The following is a 17666-nucleotide window of genomic DNA, read 5'->3' on the forward strand; positions in this document are numbered from 1 at the left end:
TCAGTCTACTCTCCACCCATGAGCTGCTCCTCCACCCCACCTCAGCCACACACAAAGATGGCCATCCCTTTGATCCTTGCCATTACCCACAAACTCCCATCTTCAAGAACTCTGAAATCCCCTTATCTGACCAGAATATCTTGGCTTTTCCTGTCTCCCTCTGCTTTCCCTTACATAACCCTCCTCTCCATTGACACCATGACCTCCAGTCCCTGGACCCCTCAATTCTCTCCCAGGCCATCTTCCCTGCACTAGCCACTCTCTCCTCTTCTCTCCACCTTCACCCCTTGGTGATCCAATTCAATTTTACACTGTCCTCCTCTCTTGAATTCCTAGCCCCCTTATCATATCTCTAATTACACTCAGTCAAGCCTCAGCATCAGATCATTCCCACCATTCATCACCTTCCCTCCCACCCATGTGCTGCTGAACAAAGATGGAGAAAATCACATGATCATTCTGACTGGGTCCTGTTCAATTTAAACTGGGCCCTCACTGCTGCTGGGCAATCCTATGATATACCTCCCTTATTAACTCTCTCTCCCCCTTTCCACTGCAGCTCTTCCAGACCTTTTCATTTCTCCTGAAACCTCCGATGTCTTCCCTGCCCCCTATTCTCTCAGTTGAGAACCTTGTTTCTTATTTTCAGAAGAAATGGAGGCCATTATCTGTTAGCTCCCCCTTCTCCCCACTTCCTTACCTCCTATCACTCAGGTGCCTTTGTCCACACTCTCCTCTGTCACCCATGTTTCAAGTGATGAGGTGGTTTCTCTCCGCACCAAGGCTAAACTCTCTACTTGTTCAAATGATGCCATCCCATCCCATCTCCATCAACATAGTGCCCCCTATTGGAAGTTAGCCCTCATGCCTCCCCAGGACTTCTTTTCTTTAGGCTACACATTCCCCAGTTCTGTCAACCCCTCTTCATCATCTGGGCCATTTTTCTCTGAATATTCTCTTTTTAAAAAGAGCTTTTGTTGCTTCGCATATATAATGACTGTTGTATTGTTTGTCTTCTCAATGGGGAGGGCAAAGGCTAGAGGGAAGGAGAGAATTTAAAATTGGAAATGTTTAAATGAATGTTAAAAAAAAATAGGTTTGTTCCCCTTTTAAGACAGTACTTTGTCTCTACAATGAATTTTGTTTGGGCAAAATTGGAGCCTGGGGTACACAATATATTTTAAGCACATGGGAGCACAATATATTTTAAGTACATAGGAGTAAATAGGAGCCTTGGGGTATACAATATATTTTAAGGCAAGCCACAGCCTCTCTTCTTTCCTCTTACTTCATTCCCTTTCTTAATCCTTTATCAAGCCTTTCCCTAATTTCAGAATTTTCCTTCACTACTAATTAATTCTTTAAAAAAATGAGAAAAAATAAAATTTCTAAAAATTAATTTAAAAAAATGAAAGAAATTAAACATATTTTATATTGCATTAAATAGTTCCAAATTATATTTTGAAAAATGTTCAACATTCATTTTTTTAAAAAATTGGACTTCCAAATTGAGTAATGCCTCTTAAGGACATTTTGCCCAGGGTTGAACACAGTCCTTCAGATGAGGTCTGTCCTAAGTAGAGTATCCAGGGACAATCAATCACCGTTTCATTTCTGGATCCCTGCCCTTCTTAATGCAGCCTAAGTTTCCATTATCTTTCCTGGGGATCACATCATATTGCCAACTCCCTCCAAACTTGGAGACATTCTGTCAATGCATTAAAAAAAAAAAAAAAAGCCCAGGAAATGCAGCCAGAATGCCAAGTCTCAGAAACAGTAAATGAATCTAATTTAACATAGAGTTAATAAAACAGAATGAAGGAAAAGTCTCATAAAGTTGATTGGAGTCAGATTATAAGGAAACTTTTAAGGTCTTTTTTTTTTTTTTTGGTCCTCAGGACACTAGGGAGCAACTGAATCTTTTTGAGCTGGGGAGTAATGGGGTCAGAGGATTATTTTTGGTAGTTCGTGGTTGGATGATGGCCAAGAGAATTGCCTGAGACCTAGAGGCAGCCCTAGGGCTAACACCTGTAAGCCAGGCTTTGGAATCCTGGAAACATTATTCACAAGATTCCCAGGAACTCACCCTATCTAACATCACTATTTCCATTTCCCAACTTCATAGAAATGATAAGGGAGAGAAAAATTCACCAATGATTCAGAAGACACTCAGGGTTTGAGAATTTTTCTTAACTGGAGCCAGCCCTCAGTCGTTGGGAGGGACCAAGGAATGACAAGAGAGGGGGCCCCTTTTGTACAGTCATGGGAATGGGGTGGGGCAGGCTGGCAAACTGAAATTAAGTTCATCCCACAGATTTCCAGGAATGAGAGGAATGTCAATTTCCATGAGGAATTTCCCAAACCTGCTGACACTCTTGGAAACTGGAGTCTGGGGGTAGTCAAGGAAAAGGAGAGAATCCTTGTCTCCTTGTTGGGGCTGAGTAGGAGGTTAAGCAGAAATCAGGAGGAAGGGCTGGTCCCTGGGGGGTTGGGTGGAGACAATGGTTGACCTGGAAGAGGGTGGTCAGAACCAAAAGAACACTCCTTCATCTTGGGTCCCCTGTGAAGCTTTATTCCAGGCTGAGATTAGAGCTGGGAGGGGGCTGAGATCATATGGCATGTGGGAGCTAGGAAGAAATTTAGGACAGAGAAAGTCAGATCTTGTCTTCTCTTCCTCTTCTCTCCACTTCTCACCTGCACTAGGGCAGTTGACTCTTTTTTTTTTTTTTTTGCTGGGCAATTGGGGTTAAGTGACTTGCCCAGGGTCACACAGCTAGTAAATGTTAAGTGTCTGAGGTCGAATTTGAACTCAGGTACTCCTGACTCCAGGGCCGATGCTCTATCCACTGCGCCACCTAGCTGCCCCTGGGCAGTTGACTCTTTTTTTGTTTTTGTTTTTGTTTTTTGTTTTGTTTTTTGGTTAGGCAATTGAGGTTAAGTGACTTGCCCAGGGTCATACAGCCAGTAAGTGTTAAGTGTCTGAGGCCGGATCCGAACTCAGGTACTCCTGACTCCAGGGCCAGTGCTCTATCCACTGCGCCATCTAGCTGCCCCTGGCAGTTGACTCTTAACGGGTCGGCCTCAAGGCTCTTTCCACTCCAATTTATCCTCCACACAACTATGGAGATGATTCTCCTAAAGTGTACATCTGGCAATGGCACCTCTGGCTGCTCCGGTGGCTCCCTATTACCTCCTCCGTCTGGAGTTTAATGCCTTTCACAAGCAGGCGCCTTCCAGGAGCATTAGGTGTCGCCCTAGTATGCAGAGCTCTGGATCCGGAGTCAGGAAGACCCGAATTCAAATCCAATCTCAGACACCAGCTGTGTGACCCTGGGCAAGTCATTTAACCCTGTTTGCCTCGGTTTCCTCATCTGTCAAGGGCAAATCACTCTGGTGTCTCTGCTAAGAAAATCCCAAATGGCAACATGAAGAGTTGGACACAAATGAAATGACTGAACAAAAACCACACGCCCCAATAGGGTCTCTCCAGATAGCTTATGCGCACCTGCACCCGCCATACTTTGGGCCCCAGAGATCTCTAAAAGGTCCCTTGTGGCAGGAGCTTGTCTGAGAAACTGGGTCTGGTGGAACAGGAGTTTCAGGTGTGCCTTCTCTCTGGTGCCAAGTCCCTTGGGCCCCAGGACAAGCAGCAATGGTGCCCAGGGGTGGGTACTGGGTGACTTCAGCCTGTTCCTGCCCAGCACGGAATGTTCCCAGGAAGATCAGGCAGCCTCTGTCCTTCCGATGCTCAGACACAGGTAGGCCCGCTAAGACACCTGACCCACAGAGACAGAGGAGAGATCAGGGGAGGGCCCTTTCTAGAGGTACCAAGCCCAGAAGGTCATCAGGGAGGCAGCTCTCCTTATTTTCTTTTTTTTTTTTTTTAACATTGTCTCATTTAATTTTGTTTTTTGTTTGTTTTGTGGGGTAATGAGGGTTAAGTGACTTGCCCAGGGTCACACAGCTAGTGAGTGTCAAGTGTCTGAGGTCAAATTTGAACTCAGGTCCTATAAATATATATTGAGGGGGCAGCTAGGTGACCCAGTGGATAAAGCACTGACCCTGGATTCAGGAGGATCTGAGTCACCTCCGTTGACTCTGTATGTATCTTGGTCTGATTGTATGAAGGAAACCAGGAGACGGAGATGAGGATGGGCATTCCCAGCTTGGGGCACTCACAGATTACTCAATAGCTGTCTTGCTGTTCTGCTCCTTTCCAGAAGAGAATCAGGAACCTCAAGTTCTCATTTCCTGAGCTTGCTCCCAGAGGAATTTGAAGATTCTTAAAAATACAGGAAAAGGAAGCACCCCAGATATTTACTTCTCTCTGTAACCAAGAGCAAGTCAGTTAACCTCTATTAGTCTCCTGGCCTCGATTTCTGCATCTTTTAAATGCAGATCATAAAAGCACCTCCCTCCTGAAGTCATTGGAAGATTCACGTGAGATAACATGCTTTGCAAACCTTGAAGCCCTACAAGATGCAGGCTGCTGGTATGTAGTTATTGGCAAGTTGTATGTAAATTAATTACTTTTTATTTTTTGTCACACAGACATATTTGTACATATTGTCTTCTCCTACCAAATATAAGCTCCATGAAGGCAGGCTCTTGTTTCAGTTTTGTCTTAGTATACCTAGCAGCCAGCATGAGCCCCTGGTATTTAAAAATGTTGATTAGTTCATTGGTGCAAGGCGGTCACTATGTGAGCGTTGGGGGCTGATGCAAATGAGATTGTAGGGTAGAATGGACAAGATCTGGCAACTTGTAGGATATATGGAGAGAGGGAGGGGAAGAAGGAGGGAGGAAAAGAGAGAGAAAGAGAGAGAAATAGAGGAGAGAGAAAGAATGAAAGAAAGAAAGAAAAGGAAGAAAGAAAAGAAAGAAAGAAAGAGAGAGAGGGAGGGAGGAAGGAAGGAAGGAAGGAAGGAAGGAAGGAAGGAAGGAAGGAAGGAAGGAAGGAAGGAAGGAAGGAAGGAAGGAAGGAAGGAAGGAAGGAAGAGGAGAGAAGGAGGAAGGGAGAGAGCTAGGTGTCAAAGTGGATAGAGAACTGTAACTGGACTAAAGAAGACCTGAGTTCAAATCTAGCCTCAGACATTTACTAGCTGTGTGACCCTGGGCAAATCACACAGTTTGCCTCCGTTTCTTCCACTGTCAAACAGGGATAATAATACCTCCTCATCTCCCAGGGTGAGGGTCAAATGAGATAATATTTGTAAAGTACTTAGCACAGTGCTTGGCACATAGTAGGCACTTTAGAAATGTCTGTTCTCTTCTCTCCTTCTCAAGCTGACAAAACTCCCCAGAAGCCCTCTCTGACCCTCTTCTCCTCCAATCCTCCTTAGGCCTCTGGAAAGGCTCAGTCTTAGATCCTTTGCTGGAGATATTTGTTTTCTTTTTTCTTTTTTTTAAAAATTAATAAAGTATTTAATTTTTTTCCTGTTACATGTAAAGATAGTCCTCAACTTTTGTTTATACAGGCTTTCCAATTTCAGATTTTTCTCCCTCCCCCCTCCCCTAGACAGCAGGTAATCTGATATAGGTTTTATATATATACACATAATAACATTAATCATATTTCTGCATTAGTCATGTTATAAGAGAAAAATCAGAGCAATGATGAAAACCTCAAAATAGAAAAAGCAACAGCACCAAAAACAAAAGAAATAGTATGGTTCATTCAGCATCTATACTCCACAGTTTTTTTTTTTTCCCTGCATTTGGAGATCCTCTTCTATCATGAGTTCCCTGGAACTCTTCTGTGCCATTGCATTGGTGAGAAGAATATAGTCCATCACAGTAGATCAACACTCAATGTTGATGATACTGTGTACAATGTTCTTCTGGTTCTGCTCATCTCACTCATCATCAGCCCACACAAGACCCTCCAGGTTTCTCTGAACTCCTCCTGCTCATCGTTTCTTACAGCACAATAGTATTCCATTGTATTCATATACCACAACTTGTCCAGCCATTCCCCAATTGATGGGCATCCCCTCAACTTCCAATTCCTTGCCACCATGTAAAGAGCAGCTATAAATATTTTTGTACATGTAGGTCCCTTTCCCCTTTCCATGATTTCTTTGGGAAAAAGACCCAAAAGTGGTATTGCTGGGTCAAAGGGTATGCACAGCTTTATCGCCCTTTGGGCATAATTCCAAATTGCTCTCCAGAATGGTTGGATCAGTTTACAGCTCCACCAACAATGCATTAATGTTCCAATTTTTCCACAGCTTCTCCAACATTTATTATTTTCCTTTTTTGTCATTTTAGCCAATCTGATAGGTGTCAGGTGGTACCTCAGAGTTGTTTTAATTTGCATCTCTCTAATCATTAGAGACTTAGAGCATTTTTTCATATGGGAATAGATAGCTTTGGTTTCTTCATCAGAAAAATGCCTGTTCATATTCTTTGACCTTTTTTCTTTTTTTTTTTTTTTGCGGGGCAATGAGGGTTAAGTGACTTGCCCAGGGTCACACAGCTAGTAAGTGCCAAGTGTCTGATGTTCAATTTGAACTCAGGTCCTCCTGAATCCAAGGCCGCTGCTTTATCCACTGCACCACCTAGCTGCCCTCAGCCTTAGATCCTAAGTGACAGTGGCCTCGGGAGGCTGGGTAAGAGTCCTTTCTGGATGTCTAGGGCATTGGCTAGAAATTCAGTGTAGTGGGCTCTTCTCCTGACCTATGCTGGGATCCTGGAAAAGGTGAACCCCGGTGTTTTTTGGCCTGGGAAGGTATAAATTTGCAGAAACAATGTCATAGACTTTATGCAATATGGCATAAACTTCAAACTAAAAAAACAAACAAACAAACAGAAATAATGTCATAGAGACCTGTCCATGGTAACCAAACCTGCACGTGTGGGGGGACCTGACACACCAGAAGGCCACGTGTGGTATAGTGAGGCGGGTTATGGGGATTTGGAGTCAGGCCGTAGGATCAAATGCTGCCCTTGCTACCTATTATCTGGGTGACCTTAGACAAGTCACAGAATAAAAAAGAGCATTCACAAAGGTGTTGCCTTCCCTGTGTTCATTTGAACCTTACAACTGCCCTGTGAGGTGGGTGTTGTTATTATCCCCAGTTTACAGATACAGAAACTGAGGCTTAGAGGGGTTAACCATGTGCCCAGCAGGATTTGAACTCAGGTTTCTGACTCCAAGTCCAGAGCTCGAGCCACAGCCGGGCATCACCTGGCTGCCCACCTTGGGTGCTCTACCTTTATCTAGAAATATACACTAGATGTTAATATAATAATACATGACATGGAATATATGATCATATTAAATGCAATATATGATATAAGAATATAGCTATAAAGTAAGATACTGGACTAATCAGGGTCTAAGGTCCCTTCTGGGTTTTATGAGCTGATTCAGTCACATGTGCCAATCAGTGGTAAATTGCCAGGCCCAAACAGGCCCTGGCCCGTCTGCCTCGGGGTGTCTGGGGCTGATTACCCAGCAATTTCAATCAGTCTCATTCCCCGAAGTCATCACTAGCCTGATTTCTTCCTCAGCTCATTTCTGATATTGAAAAACATCTCGGGACAGGTTTAAGTTGCCTTCTGTGACCCCCGATGGAGGGTGATGGAGGATGACTTTGGATATCACAGAACAGGGTCCTTGTGGCCATTCCCCTATGTGTCTGTGGGGCCTGGGCTGTCTAAGGCCCAGGCCAGTGGAAGGAGATAGATGTCCAGGATGGAGAGCCCCCTAGTAAAGCCTTCGATGACTTCTGTCCCAGTCAGGAAAAGAAAAAATGTGTACATTTATAGACATCTACAAAAGAGATGCAAGGTTTTGGGGTGGGACGGGAAGCAATAGCAGCTGGGAAGATCACTGACCGGCTATATAGGTGGTGCCTGAGCTGAGCCCTGAAGAAAGCTAGGGATTCTAAGAGATGGAAGTGAGAAGGAATGGCATTCTAGGTGGAGGACACTGCCAGGGCAAAGACAAGGAGGAAGGAGCCATTGGTTGACAAATCATTCTCTTTATTTTTTTCAATAAAAATATTGGGAAAGGGTCTGTGGAGGGAAGGAAGGCCTTGGCCCTGGGTGCCCCTCATAAAGTTGGAGAAAATGAAGCCCAAAGACTCAAAGTCTTTTGCGTAAAGGTCATGGCTCTGAGTTTGTAGCAGAACTGGGAATAGAAAACAGGGGTACAACACTCAATTGGGTGGAGTAATCTCTCTACCCCTGCAGGAAAACAGGAGGGGAAGGGGATAAAGAGAGAGGGGCAAAAGAAGGAAGGGCAGAGTGGGGGAGGGGACAGACAGAAGCAAATCCCTTTTGAAGAGTGATAGGATGAAAGAAGATAGATAATAGAATAAATATCATGGGGAAGGGAATAGGATGGAAGGGAAACAGTTAACAATAGTAATCATGAAAAAGAGAAAAGGGGGAAAAATTGTACAAAAAATATTTATAGCAACTCTTTGTGGAGGCTAAGAATTGAGAATCAAGGGAATGTCCATCAATTGAGGAATGATGGAAAAAGCTGTGCTATATGATTGTAGTGGAATGGTCTTGTGCTACAGGAAATGACAAACAGGATGATCCCAGAAAAACCTGGAAAGACTAATGAGCATCGATGTATAGTGAAGTGAGCAGAGCTGGGAAGACATTGTGCATAGTGACAGCAGTATTATTCAATGAGCAATTGTGGATGACTTAACTACTCTCGCCAGTGCAATGATCCAAGACAATCCCAAGGAACTAATGAGGAAGCTTACCATGCACCCCTATAGAAAGAACTGATAAAAAGAACACTTGTGGATTGTACATATATAACCTGATTGCGATCTTGTGGAGGGGGGAGGAAAGGAAGGGAGGGAGGGAGGGAGAAAAATGTAGAACTCTAAATCTTATGAAAGTGAATGTTGAAAACTACCCTTACATGTAATTGGAAAATAAAATAAATGTTTGTTGCTGAAAAAAAAGAAAAAGAAAAAAGAAAACAGGGGTACAGTCTCCCTTTTCTTCATCTGTAAAACTGGATGGTAAAGCTTGTCCCCCTGGCCTCACCTGGGTAGATGTGGGAAGGGGTATTGGCACATCTTAGAACATTGGACTCCAGAGTGGTTATCTTGGGGTTTTTTGTTTGTTTTTTTTCAGAGTGGTTATCTTCTGCATGACCTTATAGCAGTCACTTTCTTCCTCTGAACCTGTTTCCTCTTCTGGAAAAGCGGGGAGGGGTGGGCATTCACAGTTTCATGGCTCACCTTGCAAGGTCTCTGTGAGGAGAGAATTTCATAGGCCTCAAAGTTTTGTGTGAATCCTCACCCCACTCAATTGCTAAGTGAGAAAAGTATATGAACAGGCAGTTTCAAATGGGCTTTTTCAATTCCCTAAGTACCCTATTTCTGATTTTAGTCTGTTTAACCAGACAAATGGGGGATAAGATCATGTTAATGCTTTGTTTTTGTGGATTTTCTATTTTTCTTTTTCTTTTTGTTAGAAGAGTGAGCAGGATGCTCACACAAGGGAATATAAATACCACCACCACCCCTCTCCCAACCATGCCTTTTCAGAGAAACCTCTGACTCCTGCATTTTTTTCAAATTCTAATGCTAAGAGGTTCTTTAATTTTGTATGCCTGGAGGCAACAACCCAGCCTCTAGAAGCCTTAAATCCCCTAGCAGTGGGGGAAGGGGAAACCAGGCCAGGGTTCAAAACCAAGTCTGATTCAAATTGCCCTGGTCCCTCCCCTCCTCTCGGGACCCCACCTCCTCCCCCTCCTCATCCAGCAAACCATATGTGTTTTCCGAAGAAACAAAGGGGGGAATGTGGTAAAAATTATTAGAATGTGGTAAAAATTATTGGAGTTTTAGCTGACTCATTTGGGAGGGGCCACACCTGGCCCACCCTGAAGTTATGTATGCTACTGAGGTCAGAAGGAGAACTCTCCATAGGCAGTTTTTGAAGGACCTCCCTTTTGGGGGGAGAAAGATTGAACACTCCCTGAAGGGAGGTGGAGGCTCTTCCAGAACATGAGCTCTCTCTCTCTCTCTCTCTGGCTTTTGCCCTTCTGGTAGCGTGAGCAACTGTAGACTTTCCAGGTTTTGGTGAGTGAACACAGAGAACCTTAAATTCCTTTGAATTAGCTTAATTGGAAATGATCTGGGGGTTGCATAGGTTAATTTTAGAGTTAAGAGAATTTATCTGTATTTCTTTTTCCTATTTCCTTATCTTTGATTTTTTAGTAGTTTCACCTTTGTTGTTTAATTAATTCCCAAGTAACAAAATTCGATATTTTTGTGGAGAAGAAGCTGTAAGGCTCCTTTCTTACTGGCCTGGGAGAAATATCTAAAAGGGCAGTTCAGAGGGGAGGGGTCCCTCATTCTTTCTGGGACTCCAATATTTCAGCAAGTCACCCAATTAATGCTCCATATATTAAATTTTGGCCCTCACAGTTGAAATCAAAGCTATCTAGAGTCATATAAAAAAATGCTCTAAACTACTTATAATTAGGGAAATGCAAATGAAGACATTTCTGAGGTGCCACTTCACACAGCTCTCAGTGGTCAACTAACATGACAGAAAGGAAAATGACAGATACTGGAGGGGATGTGGAAAGGCAGGGACACCAATGCATTGTTGGTAGAGTTGTGAACTGATCCAGCCATTCTGGAGAACAGTTTGGAATTACACCCAAAGGACTATCAAACTGTGCATACCTTTTCACCCAGATATCACACTGCTAGGAGATCAAAAGGACCCACATGTACAAAAATATTTATAGCAGCTCTTTTTGTGGTGGCTAAGAATTGGAAATCAAAGGAATGCCCATTAATTGGGGAATGGCTGAACAAACTGTGGTATATGATTGTGATGGAATACTATTGTGCTATAAGAAATGAATGTAATGTAAGTGAAAAAATCTTCAATCATATCATTACTTGTAATATCATTTTTAGACAAACAAAAAGAGGATCGATGGAATGTTACTTGATTTATTTATAGGTTTATTTTTGGGATACATACAAGTGAAAGGCCTCATTATGGTAAATTCAGGCTTAGGTCCCCATGGGCTCACAAGAGAAATGGGATGTGAGGATCAGTACAGCTCCATGATTCTGGAATCTGAAGTTGTGGGTTCAAAAGGTGCTTTTGTTAACCCACTGTGTGTCCTTAAGCTAGCCCCCAGCCTCTATTTAGACCTCAGTTTTGTAACGATTGGAATAACGCCACCTGCTGGATACTAACTGTAGAAGAGTTCTGCCCATGAAGCGAAGGTCTTTGAGGGCAAGACCAGGAGTCTTGTCTTTGGTATCAGGAAGTGACGCGGACTAGTGGGAGGAGGAAGGAAGAGACTGGCGCGGAGTCTCGGGCCTCTTTCCTCTGGACTCTGGCGGAGAAGGGAGCTAGAAATGTGCTCTCCCTTTAATAGATAGGAATCTAGGCCTTTTTCTCTCTCTTTACCAAATTCTTATTCTCCTTAATAAATGCTTAAAAGTCTAACTCTTGCTAAAGCTTATAATTTATTGGCGACCACTCATTAGATATTTTAGACAGTTTAGCTAGAATTTTAGCCCTTAACAGATGGCTGACCACGAAGAGGAAAGCTAACCCTCAGTCTTCTGATCTGCTGGTTGGGTAAGAAATTTCCCCTCCCTCTCCCTTTAACTGCTAAGTACTGGTGCACTGGCTGTGTTTTCCTTTAAATTTTTTCGAATGGACCTTTTAAACTCCCTAATTACCCTATTTTTGATTTTAGTCTGTTTAACCAGACAAATGGGAGATAAGATCATGTTAATGCTTTGTTTTTGTGGATTTTCTATTTTTCTTTTTATTTTTGTTAAAAGAGCCAGCAACTTACTCACACAAGGAAATATCTCTCCCTCTCCCAACCATGCTTTTTCAAAGAAACCTGAAGAGATTCCTGCAGCTTTTCCCAGTTCTAACACTAATTGTTGCTTTAATTTTGCATGCCTGGAGGCAATGACCCACCCTCTAGAAGCTTTTAATCCCCTAGCACCTGGAGGCCAAGTGGGGGAAGAGGAATCCAGGCCTGAGTTCAAAATCAAGTCTGATTCTAATTGCTCTGGTCCCTCCCCTCCTCTCCAAACCCCACCCTCTACTCCTCCCATGGCCAAGCCCATTGCTTCCCTGGCCCGGGAAGTCCAAAGATCTAATGCGCATGCTCAACTTTCTCTAACTGCATTTGCAGCTTCAGGCTCAGCCCTTCCCCAGCCTGGCTGTGCTTCTGAGACAACTTTAGAAAACCCTTTAAATTCCAGATATGCTCGTTTTGTTCATAATTTTGCTAACCTGCTTTTGTCTTTAATTAGTAATCTTATAAAGCATTTGTATGGTGAAAAGGCTGACAGACAATATAGAGGGGTTAAAGAAGAAAAACTTAAGCCGAATAAGAATGACAATCATCAACATAGTTCAAGACTCCGATTCTTTTGCCATGGAAGGGTATATATTGTACAGAAATGTAGAAGTAAGCAGCAAGGTATTGATATGAGTATTGGGGATTTTAGATATCGGAATCAAAAGTGTTCTGAATTCACTCAGAGTAATAGTATCAGTTCAGAGGTTACATAGGATTTCTATGCTATTATATGTACATTTTGAAATTAATGGTATAGGTTTATTTTCGTAGAGGTTTTCATGCATTTGAGATTGTGTTTTATACTTAGTTTCTAAAACAAAGAGAATATTTGTAAAAGCTTTTTATAGTCATGTGGTCCAGTTTATATTTTATAATACTCTTATTGATATTAAGTTCATATTCATTTAGATTTCCCTAGTTTGAATTTCATTGTCTTTTATTGTTCCACGTGTATCTTCTTCTATTCATTCATCTATCTAATTTTGAAACATGGTTTTGATTTCATAATACAATGTTAATTCTAGGAGTATTGTGCTCCCATATTCTGAGTTGTTTGTTTTTGTTATTTTTTCTCAACTGATTATTTGATCAAACTCTTTAAAGCCTTTCCCTAGCAAATTGTTTGCCATGGCAAGTGTAAATTGATTCTAGAAGTATTATTTTTGATAAGCATATTCCAAAAAAAAAAAAAAGAGGGGAACATTTGTAAAAGTTTTCTTTTTTCAAAAAAAAAAAGTTCTTTGAGATTCTGTTATGCTTTAACTTGTATTTAAATATATTCAGATTTTTCACAAAAGTAATTGTATACTAAGTTTTTAAAAAAGGGGTATTATTTGAAATTGTTGCATAATTATATATTGTGTTCTGAGTCAAGATGTATTCACATTTTTTGCAATCATTTATTATCCTCAATTTTTAAATACATATGAGACTTGGATTATGGGAACTTATCATTTAAGACATTAATTGCCTTTATTCTGAGTTATCAGATGCCAGTTGGCCAAGATGCCATCCAATCACAAGAGGAATACACGCAAGAGCAGACACTGAACTGTCACATGGAAATAATTATGTATGTACAAGATAGGGGAGTAGATGGAAGGTGATAGGAAAAGGGAAGGGACTAGTGGCTTGGGGGACTGGGAAAGGCCTCCTTGGGGAGGTAAGATTCGAATGGACTCTTTTTCTTTCTTTCTTTTTCTTAAATTTAAATTTAAATTTTTTTTAATAGACTCTTGAATCTTGAAGGAAATTAGGGAAGTCAGGAGTCAGAGTGGGAAGAGCTTGGGGAACAGCTGGTACAAACCCAACAACATGGTGGTCAGAAATGGAGTATCTTGTGTGAGGCTGGTGTGACTCAGGTGTGGAGGGAAGCAAATCATAGGAAGCCTGGAATAGTAAGAAGAGGCCTGGGTGTGAAGGGCTTTAAACGCCAGAGAGAGGACTTTACCTTTGATGCTGGAGGTAATAGGGAGCCACTGAAGTTTCTAGAGCAAGGGTGTGACCTGGTCAGATCTGTGCTTTAGAAAAATCCCTTTGGTGAATGAATGGAGTGGGGAGTGGAACAGGGAGACTTGAGGAAGGCAGATCCACCACCACCTATTTCAACAGTCCTGGTCTGAGGAGATGAGGCCTTGCGGGAGGGGGGGGAGGAGGCGGGGGGGGGGGGGGGGTGGTGATTGTACAAGGGTGAGAAGAAGGTAGAAGAGACATAAGACTTGGTAAAAGATTAGATGAGGGTAAGCAAGTGGAAAGAGGGCTGGGAATGAAAGAACCTGGGCTCAAATGTCAGCTTTGCTAAGTGTGCCCACGTGACCTTGGGTGAGTCTTTAGCCCTGGGCCTCAGTTTTCTCATCTGTCAGGTGAGTGGGTTGGACTCCATGACCTCTGAGCTCCCTTCTATTCTTTTTTTTTTGGTGGGGCAATGAGGGTTAAGTGACTTGCCCAGGGTCACACAGCTAATAAATGTCAAGGGTCTGAGGTCAGATTTGAACTCAGGTCCTCCTGAATCCAGAGCCGGTGCTTTATCCACGGCACCACTGCCCACTGAGCTCCCTTCTAGCTCTAGACCTAGGATTCTATGGACTCCCATGCAGGGCCCATGGGACACCTGCCTTGTGACCCTTCACCCTTTCTAAGTAATGGCTGAAAGATTTCCCCCTTCTCTCTGCCACCCACGTGGAGGTCTCTCTACCGTTTAACTCAGCTTTAACTCAGCCCTTTCCCAAGCAGTCCTCCTCTCCAGTGCCCCGGGTCATGGAGGGTGGGGCTTGCTTGCACTGACCCATGGGAAGGGGGCAGTTCTCTTGGGCCAGCCCTGGTGACCTGCCCCCCTCCCCCCACCAGCTGCTGCATGCCAAGCTCTGGACTCTGTCACCATTTGGGCCAGAAAAGACCACGGAGCCTGAGCCCCAGTTTGGTAATTCAGCCTCCGGAAAGAATAAAAGCAAAGAAAAATGGAGGAGGGGAGGAATGACTCCAACTCAGTGCAGGCAGGCTCACCCCTTCCAGGCAGCCTTCCCCCCTACTTGTCAGTTCTCTCCCTCCTCAAATTACCAACTTTTAAAACTCATAAGAAGAGAGGGACTTGTTAGAGCCAAGAAAAGAAAAAGGCTTTCTTCCAACCAAAGGGTCTGGCCGAGCTGGGCAGGCAGGAAATGAGGAGCCAGCACCCCTGGGTGCTTGGCCTGATTTGGTGCGTGACCCCAGACCAGTCTTATGACCTTGCCCAATCCTCTCACCCCCGGCTCTGTGGGAAGGCAGAAAGCAGCAGGGCTCCGTGGAAAGAGTGCTGAATTTGGAGTCTGAAGATCTGAGTTCAAATCCTGCCAGGTAACCACAAGCAAGTCATTGATCTCACTGAACCTCAGATTCCTCCTCTGTGAAAAAGCCCTCTGAGGTCCTTTCCACCTGAAGTCTTTGAGCCTATAAGTTTGCTCTGTGTGGTCTTGAAGAGGCTGCCTTTACTTCCCTGGGCCTGTTTCTTTATCTATAAAATGAGGAGGTTGTTGGATCAAACCTTCAAGGTTTAAAGCCCTCTGAGATATGATACAGCCCCTTAGGGTTTGGCTTTGGGAGTCAGGTGGGCATCCCCATCAGAGGTCTCTGGATTTGGAGTCAAAAGACTAAGGTCTGAATTCAAATTCTGCCACTTGCTACCTGTATGACCTTGGGGGAATGAATGAATAAGTGAATGAATGAATGAATGAATGAAAAGCATTTATTAAGTACTTACTGTGTACTCCACTAAAAGCTGGGGATATAGATAGAAAAACAAAAAGTGATTTAAAATACTCAGGTTCTAATGGTGGAGATGATAAGAGACAAGACCTGGGTTCAAATGTCGGTTCTATACCTGGGGAATGAAGGCAATCAGGACAAGTATCCGAGGAGGGGGCGGGGCCTCGGCTGGTAACTCCCATTCCCTTCCCCCACCCCATCCCCACCCCCAGTGAGGCTGGACTCTGGACCAGTACACCAGAATGGGCTTTTCAGGCACGCCCAAGTCCAGGGCAAAGTCCCCAGGCTCAGCCTTCCCAGCACCCACCACGCCTTCAGAGCTTGGTGGCCCCATCTCAATGTCCTTGGAGGCAGGTGAAGATCTTGCCAGTGTGACCAATGGCATTACCAGACAGTATTAGACGGAAATAGCGAGATCTAACTTTGTCTGGTAAGACACCAATCAGCAGGCATGCCACGTTGTGTCGAACAGGAGAAGACGCCAGGGAGGAGAGGACGATGGGACGGTGTAGGTACAAGTGGCCATCTTCGCTGTTGTCCATCCACGCTGCATCTTTGGGATGCCCTGAGGGAATCCCCAGTGGAGGGTGGGGTGGGGAAGGGGGGAGACGGCCCCCTGGACTGCTCTGGCTTCAGGGTCCCCAAGGAGAGGGGAGGCTGGGGGGTGATTGAAGAATTCCTGCGGGACTGAGGTCATTGTGCATCTCTGGGAAGTCCATTTTGCCCTCTAGGGAAATGTGTCCATACATAGCCCCTCATGGGTTACATAGCTAAGGTTTCAAAGTAAAATAAAGTTTACAAAGTCTCACAACAAGCCTGTGAGGTAGCCACTACAAGGGCGTTTAATTCCATCAATCAATCAACCAGTATTTATTAAGTCCTCCCTGGCCCCATGGGCTGGGAATTGGGCCGAGCTCTGGGGATTTGGAGGCAAAGTGAAAGGGTTTCTGCCCTCAAGGAGTTTACTTCTACTATTTCCCTTTATCCCCATTGGATAGATGAGCAAACTGAGGTTTAGAGAGGCTGAGAGGCAGGTGTGGTGTGGTGGGGCTAGAGTGCTGAACTTTGAATCAGGAAGGCCTGGGTTCACCTCTTAAGTCAGACACCAACTAGCTGAGTGACTGTGGGCCGGTCCGTTACCTTTTCTGAGCCTCAGTGTCCTAACCCATAAAATGAATGGATCAGTCCCCCATGGCCTCCAAGATTTCTCTTAGCTCTAAATCTGTTCCCCAGAACCTGTGATACATGCTAACAAAGGCCTGAAGCAACCTTGGAGACCACCCTCCCTTATTTTAGAAACTGAAGCTAAGGGTGCCACAGTTAGAGATAGAAGTAGGATTTGTACTCAGGTCTCTGGTTCTGACCACTGTGGTCTTTCCATTATACCAGGCCGTCTCTTCGGTGGAGGAGGGATCGTTGGGTGTCTTTTGGGGTGTAGGGAAAAGGCAAGAGAGTGTTTAAAGGGGCCTAGTCATACATTCCTGCTTTGGTTGTACAAAGCTCAGCCACTTCCACCACTTCTCGTTGTCCACCCCCTGCCCTGGCCTGACCAACCATCAGAGGATTTGTAACCCTCCTCACCCCACCTGTTTATTCTGCAAATGAACTTGTTTAAATTCTCGTTAAAATCCAGTTTGCCAAGTCACTCCCCTCTCCCACAGCTTCCTGAATGACTTACTGAGCGGTTAATCAGTAACACAAGCTAATTACCAGGAACCTTCCCAGCCACCTCCTCCTCCAGCTCTTGCTCAGCCAGGGAAGGAGCCCCTCTGACAGGCAGGCCCTTCCCCTCCACGGGGCTGGCTGGCGGGGCATCAAGCTGTAATCGGCTCTGAGACAAAGAGAGGGCCGTTGGGGACCCATACCTGAGGGCTGGGTCTGGCCTCCAGCCAAGCCCTAGTCCAGCTTTAACCCTGAACCCACTTCCACAGGAGACACATTTCCTCTGAAGGGAGAGCTGGGGAGAGTCTGGCCTTGAGAGGCTCTGCCTTTGGCAGACTGGTCTGTGCTCAGCAGCTCGCCCACCGGGCACATCCTCCCCTTCCCCACACTTGGAGAGGCACATGGTTCACCAGAAAGAACCTCAGCT

This window comes from Dromiciops gliroides, chromosome 3 (genome assembly GCF_019393635.1).
Source record: "Dromiciops gliroides isolate mDroGli1 chromosome 3, mDroGli1.pri, whole genome shotgun sequence".
Taxonomy (NCBI): domain Eukaryota; kingdom Metazoa; phylum Chordata; class Mammalia; order Microbiotheria; family Microbiotheriidae; genus Dromiciops; species Dromiciops gliroides.